This window comes from Rutidosis leptorrhynchoides, chromosome 4, assembly GCF_046630445.1.
Source record: "Rutidosis leptorrhynchoides isolate AG116_Rl617_1_P2 chromosome 4, CSIRO_AGI_Rlap_v1, whole genome shotgun sequence".
NCBI classification, from domain to species: Eukaryota; Viridiplantae; Streptophyta; class Magnoliopsida; order Asterales; family Asteraceae; genus Rutidosis; species Rutidosis leptorrhynchoides.
In genome coordinates this window covers 482,358,505-482,368,132 of record NC_092336.1, presented here as the reverse complement: position 1 = coordinate 482,368,132, position 9,628 = coordinate 482,358,505, and positions in this window count along the sequence as shown.

The following is a 9,628-nucleotide window of genomic DNA, read 5'->3' as shown; positions in this document are numbered from 1 at the left end:
ACCCACAAGATTTGGACTCAAACAACATCAAATCTAACCACTTTGACCCAAAATACACACTTTATAAAACTAACACAAAAACCTCATTTTCTTGAAGATTAAAGCATGAAAACTTGTGATTCTTACCTTGAAAGAATCAGTGAATCACAAGGAACACAATAATATAAACGATTTGAGCTCTAAAATAAGAATTAAGGATTAGGGTTTGTTAGTAGGTGAAAGGGAAGGTACGGGAGTGTTTTGGGAAGGGTCTGGAAAATGCAAGAAGGGGATAGACATCAGTCTATTATTTAGGATTAAATCCCGTATTGTGTAACACACGGGTATTTATCAGTATCTGATATCTTTCGTACATCATTTGGCAACCCAAACGAAGTCCAAATTAAATAAACAAACCTGTTCTGTGACCCTTGTCACAAACTGGTCCTAATCACATTATTATTTAATATTAAATATTAAATAAAAATAAAAGCATATAATAACACAATACTAACTTAAGGGCACTTTAGCAATCTTACATCTAGGCCCGATTGAGGATGTTACAATATTGATTATAAACGTTCCATATTAATTGATTTCGTTGCGAGGTTTTGACCTCTATATGAGACGTTTTTCAAAGACTGCATTCATTTTTAAAACAACCATAACCTTTATTTTATCAATAAAGGTTTCAAAAGCATTACGTAGATTATCAAATAATGATAATCTAAAATATACTGTTTACACACGACCATTATATAATGGTTTACAATAGAAATATATTACATCGACATATGTTTCTTAAATGCAGTTTTTACACAATATCATACAAACATGGACTCTAAATCTTGTCCTTATTTTAGTATGCAACAGCGAAAGCTCTTAGTATTCACCTGAGAATAAACATGCTTTAAACGTCAACAAAAATGTTGGTGAGTTATAGGTTTAACCTATATATATATCAAATCGTAACAATAGACCACAAGATTTCATATTTCAATACGCATCCCATACATAGAGATAAAAATTATTCATATGGTGAACACCTGGTAACCGACATTAACAATATGCATATATAAGAATATCCCCATCATTCCGGGACACCCTTCGGATATGATATAAATTTCGAAAAACTAAAGCATCCGGTACTTTGGATGGGGTTTGTTAGGCCCAATAGATCTATCTTTAGGATTCGCGTCAATTAGGGTGTCTGTTCCCTAATTCTTAGATTACCAGACTTAATAAAAAGGGGCATATTCGATTTCGATAATTCAACCATAGAATGTAGTTTCACGTACTTGTGTCTATTTTGTAAATCATTTATAAAACCAGCATGTATTCTCATACCAAAAATATTAGATTTTAAAAGTGGGACTATAACTCACTTTCACAGATTTTTACTTCGTCGGGAAGTAAGACTTGGCCACTGGTCGATTCACGAACCTATAACAAATATGTACATATATATCAAAGTATATTCAAAATATATTTACAACACTTTTAATACATTTTGATGTTTTAAGTTTATTAAGTCAGCTGTCCTCGTTAGTAACCTACAACTAGTTGTCCAACGTTAGATGTACAGAAAAAAATTGATATATATTATCTTGAATCAATCCATGACCCAGTGTATACACGTCTCAGGCTAGATCACAACTCAAAATATATATATTTTTGGAATCAACCTCAACCCTGTATAGCTAACTCCCACATTACTGCATATAGAGTGTCTATGATTGTTCCAAATAATATATACACATGGGTCGATATGATATGTCAAAACATTTGCATACGTGTTTATGGTATCCCAAGATTACATAATATATTAGAATACATGTATAATACAATATAAGTTAGCTAGGATATGATTAATATAGATTTGTTACCAATTTTCACGTTGCTACAACAAGAAAAATTATCCAATCTTGTTTTACCCATAACTTCTTCATTTTAAATCCATTTTGAGTGAATCAAATTACTATGGTTTCATATTGAACTCTATTTTATGAATCTAAACAGAAAAAGTATAGGTTTATAGTCGAAAATATAAGTTACAAGTCATTTTTGTAAAGGTAGTCATTTCAGTCGAAAGAACGACGTCTAGATGACCATTTTAGAAAACATACTTCCTCTTTAAGTTTAATCATGATTTTTGGATATAGTTTCATGTTCATAAGAAAAATCATTTTCCCAGAAGAACAACTTTTAAATCAAAGTTTATCATAGTTTTTAATTAACTAACCCAAAACAGCCCGCGGTGTTACTACGACGGCGTATGTCCGGTTTTACAGTGTTCTTTGTGTTTCCAGGTTTTAAATCATTAAGTTAGCATATCATATAGATATAGAACATGTGTTTAGTTGATTTTAAAAGTCAAGTTAGAAGGATTAACTTTTGTTTGAGAACAAGATTAGAATTAACTAAACTATGTTCTAGTGATTACAAGTTTAAACCTTCGAATAAGATAGCTTTATATGTATGAATCGAATGATGTTAAGAACATCATTACTACCTCAAGTTTTCTGGATAAAGCTACTGGAAATGAGAAAAATGGATCTAGCTTTAAAGGATCCTTGGATGGCTTGAAAGTTCTTGAAGCAGAATCATGACACGAAAACAAGTTCAAGTAAGATTTCCACTAGAAATAAGATTGTTATAGTTATAGAAATTGAATCAAAGATTGAATATGAGTATTACCTTGTATTAGAAAGATATCTTACTGTAAATAAGAAAGATTTCTTAAGGTTGGATGATTACTCTACAAGATTGGAAGTAAGCTAGCAAACTTGGAAGTATTCTTGATTTTATGAAACTAGAACTTGTAGAATTTATGAAGAACACTTAGAACTTGAAGATAGAACTTGAGAGAGATCAATTAGATGAATAAAATTGAAGAATGAAAGTGTTTGTAGGTATTTTTGGTCGTTGGTGTATGGATTAGATATAAAGGATATGTAATTTTGTTTTCATGTAAATAAGTCATGAATGATTACTCATATTTTTGTAATTTTATGAGATATTTCATGCTAGTTGCCAAATGATGGTTCCCACATGTGTTAGGTGACTCACATGGGCTGCTAAGAGCTGATCATTGGAGTGTATATACAAATAGTACATACATCTAAAAGCTGTGTATTGTACGAGTACGAATACGGGCGCATACGAGTAGAATTGTTGATGAAACTGAACGAGGATGTAATTGTAAGCATTTTTGTTAAGTAGAAGTATTTTGATAAGTGTCTTGAAGTCTTTCAAAAGTGTATGAATACATATTAAAACACTACATGTATATACATTTTAACTGAGTCGTTAAGTCATCGTTAGTCGTTACATGTAAGTGTTGTTTTGAAACCTTTAGGTTAACGATCTTGTTAAATGTTGTTAACCCATTGTTTATTAAATCAAATGAGATGTTAAATTATTACATTATCATGATATAATGATGTATTAATATATCTTAATATGATATATATACATTATGTAGCGACCCCGACAAATCGTCAAATGACGGCGTCGCTACGTGGGTCCCATTACCTGATTATAAGTCTTTAAGATAACGTTTGACCAAAATATGTCGCCTTCATTTCAAAATAAAGATTGTTTCAAAGTTTACAAGAATTGTTCAACCAAAAGTTAAGTTACAACGTTATAGGTACGATTGAAATCTAGGCGACACGGTTTAAAGTAAAGTCAAAAGACGCTCCATGAAATGCATGTATACTCGACATCGGATGCAAGTATCAAATAGTAAGCGGAAGCATGTTTCACATATCGTGCAAGACCTGAGAAAAACATAGAAATCTGTCAACGAAAACGTTGGTGAAATCATAGGTTTAAGTAAGTGAGTACAAGTGAACCACAAGATTTGCATCAATGAAATAATAGTAATACATTCCAAAAGTTTGTTTCACGAGCACCCAATTATCAAAGCTTAACATTCCATCCATTGTATACCCCATCCATAGTGCTAGAACAAACACTGATTCTCGAAAATATATTTCATCCGTAGACGGTAGCGAACCGTCAAAGATGAGGGTTGTCAACCCATATGGCCATATAACATAAGTTCTCGCTTACACCCGGCAAGTGTAACTAATGATAATCGAATTGAGGATTTTTGTTCTAAACTCGTATGTAGAATGTTTGTTTTCCCGTTCTTGTGTTCACTTAGTTCAAAAGAATCGTTTATGTTTTCTCATCCCAATATAAGTTCAAAAAGAGTAAAAGTGGGACTATGATCTCACCTTGAGAGCGAGAGTTAAAAAGTACTTCAACAAGTAAATGCGTGCAAAGACAACGCTAGTCTTGACCTAAACATATAGGTTATATCAATAACGGTAAACACAAACGGTCAAAGATGTTCAATTAGTCCTATGGCTCGTTACGACTCGATTATGAAGCATGTGAGTCAAATTGTCAAGTTTCATGCAAGATACAAGTATAGAATCATGTTAGAAAGATTGCATAATTAATTGGTTAAGTTTGACAAAAAGTCAAACTTGGTCAAAGTCAACGAAAAAGTCAACATGTTCGGGTCGGGTCCCGGACTATTTTTCTATGTTAAATATTCATATACAAGTATATTAAAACAAGTTTCATGTGAACCGGAGGTCGATAGCTAGTCAAACATTTTACGTGAAAAGGGACAAAGTGGGCAGAATCTGGCCAGGCCAGATTGCGCGCCGCGCGGGGAAGGGGCGCGCCGCGCCACCCTCTGTGCAGGCATTTTCTGTTTTTCAAAAGTGTACACGAGCCAAAACCTATTCTAACACAACACTTGACCCGCAAACGCTTATAACGCCTATCATACATCGTTGGAAAGGTATTTTGACGAGGAATGCAACTAAACACATATCATCAATCAAACCTTCACTTTAAACAACCAAAAACCGCAATTAAATACTCATAATCAAAGTTCAAGTTCCAAAAACGCATTTTATGATTCGGGCAACCAACTTACATGTATGTTATGCTGTTTCGAAGGTAATCAAACACACATTGCAACAAAACACTAACAATTAACATTCCATGGCATTCAAGCATCCAAAAATTCATCTCAAGAACTAGCAAACCCTAATCAAGCATCACAAAATCAATAATCATGTTTTTGGAGTTTCCTTAATCAACCTATACATCAAAACGAAACTAATGATACTAGTAACACTTTTAAAACATGCACTTTAACAATCTAACAACATTTGATCATCCAAAATCAAGGATTTAGCAAGTAATTTTCATATTGAACTAGTTACACCAAAAACAACGAATCGAGCATACAAATTACATACACGACATCACAATGAGCCATAGACACTAATTAACAACTTTATAACTCAAAAATCTCAAGAACACATAAAATTAGTGATTTTAGAAAGTTACCCAAAAGAGATGAAGTTGGTATCAAATTGAAGAGGATGAAGAGAGGATTCCAAATATGTATTTTGTTTTGATTGAAGCTTGCTAGATCATGAATGGATGATGAATCTTGATGATGAAGATTGAAAGAAAAGTTGAAAGTGTTAAAGGAAAATGGAAATGAAAATGGAAATGAATGAATGGATGAGAAAGGGTGTTGACTAGTTGACCTAGTCACACCTTTGATCACTTGGCAAAAATGGTCCCTCTAGTTCGGGTGCGGGTGCGTGAATTAACCAAACGAATTATTTTAAATTACACGAGAGTACGGGAGACGTTATCTTCCAACAACGAGAATATTTAAAATGTTACATAACAAAGGATACGAATCTAGATACGAAGGGCATTATTTAAAAAGAAAAAGACGGGCGTTAAAATAATTTAACGGAAAAATGCGGGATGTTACATTATCCACACCTCCAAAGAAATTTCGTCCCGAAATTTAGTTGGAAGTAGTAGTCGATATCTCTTACTCGAGACTTTACGTTGTCCATGCAATGAATAAGTGAAAGTACGTCCTTGAGTGTTCTCATGAGTTGGATAGTCAGGGTTTTACGTTGTATTTGGGTTTGGTTTTACGATCCCCGGTTTCAACTGGTTTTCCCTATGAAGAGAAGTTGTCATCGATAGTTGATGTATCTAGCAGGATTGCACGCTCCTGTTCCGCAGGACACGTTTCTAAGTTTGTTACACGACATGTAGGGTAAACGGAAACTTAATTGAGTCGGGAGTTCTAAACGGTAGGAAGCGGTTCCAATACGCCCCAAGGTTTCAGAAGGTTCAATATTGCGGATATAGTCTTTCTCGATTTCCCAAAATGGATTACACCCTTCCAAGGTGCGGTTTCCCAATATTACGTGGTTACACACTGGGTTTGGTGAGGTTCTCCTCTAAGTTTGGTATAACTCTTCTGGCGACAATGGGTTGTCTCGAGCCCTTCTCGGACTTGAACGATCTCAATTGTTGTTTCTTGATGGAGTTCAGATTTCGGTGGTTGATGCTTTGGTTAAATGAGCAGGGGTATGACATTAGCGGTCATATAGGGTTTCGGAAAGCGCGTGTGAACACACGAGTGGTGACTACTGTTGTAAGAGTGATCTACTAAAGGTGACAATACGAGTTTGTGACATGTCTTTCCAAGACGTAAATCGTTCGTTTGCTCGGTTCGTCGGTTTGTGGGTGGTACGCGGTACTCATGTCTAAGCGGGTCTCCAAGGTTTCTTGTAAAACTAGAAGTGAAACGAGTATTTCGATACGGGATAATTGACAAAAATACACCGTGTTGGAATAGCATCTCTTAAGATATGTTTGAACAAGTCAGTTAGGGTTCGAGAAAAAAAAATGTTCGTTAGGACTATTCACCCTCGTGGCGAATACTAATGTAATATGAGGAGTTTCTCTATCCAATGAGAAATTTTACAAAAAGTTTCCTTATACGGGAGTGCGAGCGATAAATATAGAAGTGAAATGAGGACTTAGAATAGGATGAGTTTACATCTCGAGGTTGCCATAACGTGCCTCTAGTTGTCAAAAGTTGAAGTCTGAAAGAGAAACGAGGTAGTACACGTAGTTGTATAGTTCGGGGTTGAATAATAGTTGGCCGATTATCAGAATTCACAAGGGCGTTAAGTCAAAGAAGAGTGAAGTATCGTTGGATTGTGTGTTATCTTAAATTCCAGTAATATCAGACGGTAACGGTGAAATAACAGAGGTATGTAGTGTGGTATGTGATGACGAGAAAATTGATCGGATTTACAATTTAGTATTAGAATTCTTCGCGCAAAATAACGAATTTCAGTTACGTTGATTTTGAGTCGAGAGGGTATGCCTTTCGGCGTTCAAGTAGAAATATTTCCATGTTTGAGTTCCATCTGTTGCTATACGAATTTAGCTAGAAATGTTGGTGTGAAGAATCACGCTCAAGGTTTGAACACGGAGAGGTTTAAAGTTTTCCTTAGTGAGTTAACGAGTTTAAAAGTCATGTAACACGAGAAAAGTCAGAAATGAATTTTCGGTAATAACAGGCGAGATCTAAGATTTTACGAATACAAGTTTGAGTTGGGAGAGTTTCCTGATTACATGTGGCTTGATTTCGAGATTGATTGTAGTGCCTCGACCATTAACATCATGGTCTAGACTTCGTTCAACAGAAATTCTCACTCGGAGAATTTGGTATAGAGTTGCTCTTTTCTCAAAAGTTCGAGACTAAGATGGTGATGTTGTTCGTTTTCCTTCTTTACTTGAATGAGTTAAGATGTCATCTATAAATACGATAACAGATTTGTCTAGATAAGTTTGCATACGTGGTTTAGGAGGTTCATGAATACGGACAGAGTCCTAAATAAATCGAATGGTACTAAGAGAGATTTACAACTAACGTTGCGAGTTCGGAAAATGGCTTAGGAGACATCCTCTCCCTTAACCCCCAATTGTGGATACGAGGAAGAGGGTATTGGTTTCCAACCGAAAATTACTCGGTTCACAACAATCTATACAAGATGATGGGGAAACATTTTTTTTTTTTTTTTTTTTTTTTTTTTTTAACGAATAGGTTTCGAGCTCCCTAGTTCTATAGGTGTCAAGTCAAAAGTCTTAACGTATATCCTCCAATAAAATTTATAGGCACACAATATTTTCCGTTGGTCACTTAAATTGCCTAAGTAGGGTCTAGGGGAAAAGGTGGAGTGCAAAGGGTACGAGTCAAAGTCTTGGTTATAAAACGTCTAGCGGTAATGGAATCGAATAAGTATGAAGTATACGGTTTGTTGTGAAGAAACGTACCCGTTACTAGTCCATCGTCGTTCCGGGCATCCTAGGTGTCGATGTTGAAGGTTCAACGGCGTGCGTTGGGGTTGATTTTCTTATTTGGGCACACATTCCTAAAATGACCCAGTTGGCCACATTCGAAGCAAGCACCCGTTTTGTGTGCGTTGGGCATCTTTCGAGCGACGGGTCCTTGGCGCCGGTGGCGAAACCTGCCACATCCTTCAAAGTGATGCTTGTGGCATTCGTTACAAAAAGGTAGTTTTCCGGCATAGCCTTTCTTGTCGTTGGAGGTAAAAGGCTTCTTGGCGGGGTTGTTGTTATTATTGTGGTTGCTTGATTGAGAGGCTTCCCATGTTCTTTTGTTGTTACTCGGGTGGTTCTCGACCATTGGTGCCGGTGCTTCCATTTCATTCACCGTTTCTAAGGCTTGGCGGGCCATTGTTAAAGCCTCTTGTAGGTTAGTGGGTTGAGATGTCATTACCTTGTGTTGAATGCTCTTAGGGAGGCCATCCATGTAAAGTTCGACTCTTAGGGATTCGGGAGTCATGAGAATTGGACACATCGAGATTAGTTCGGTAAACCGTTGATTATAAGCTTTGAGGTCATTTCCGGCCGTTTTTAAATTCCTTAGACCCTGTTCGAGCCTTCGAGTCTCGTCGCGCGGGAAGTATTCGGTGATCATTCTTTCTCTTAATTCGGTCCAAGAGAGTGTGTGGGCTTCATCGCTTCCCACTAATTGTACATACGTGTTCCACCATGAGAGAGCAATACCGGTGAAAGTGAGGGTGGAAAACTTGACCTTATCTTGGTCTCGACAACCGCTTGTGTTAAAAACGGTCTCCATTTGTTCAAACCATCGGGTGAGAGTAACCGGTCCCCCGGTTCCATCGAAAGTGGGAGGATTGTACTTCATGAAGTTCTTGTAGGAGCAACCTTCGATTGAATTACCGGCTCCATGATTGTTGTTGTTAGAAAAGTGATCGGCCACGGCCGTACCCACGGCGGTGGTTATCATTCGTTGAAGAGCTTGTTCTAGAGTTTCGAGAGGAGTATTGTGTTGACCTTGGTGAGCCATTGTTCCTTCATGAGACAAGAATATCGTTGGTTAGTATTTTCAACAATACTAACCGTGGCATGGAATAAGGATAGAGAGAAAATTTTCCTTGACTCGCCTTAAATTCTCTATGTCATAATGTCGGAACGTCCATGTGAATCACCGTAATATAATCCCGGAAATTATATTACCCTGATTCTCATGTGCATTTAACATTACTTCATAAAGTCAAGGTGGCGCATCAACAAAATTTATCAACGTAAGATCAAGATCGAATACGAGTTAGATATGATAGAAGAGTTCGAGTATAAATGCACAATTAGTCAAATAATTCCTACTTCAGTCTATATGCCGGTTGTAGTCTAGATTCACCTATGTACCCTATGACTCGGGGTGGACACAAATGAACTCTAA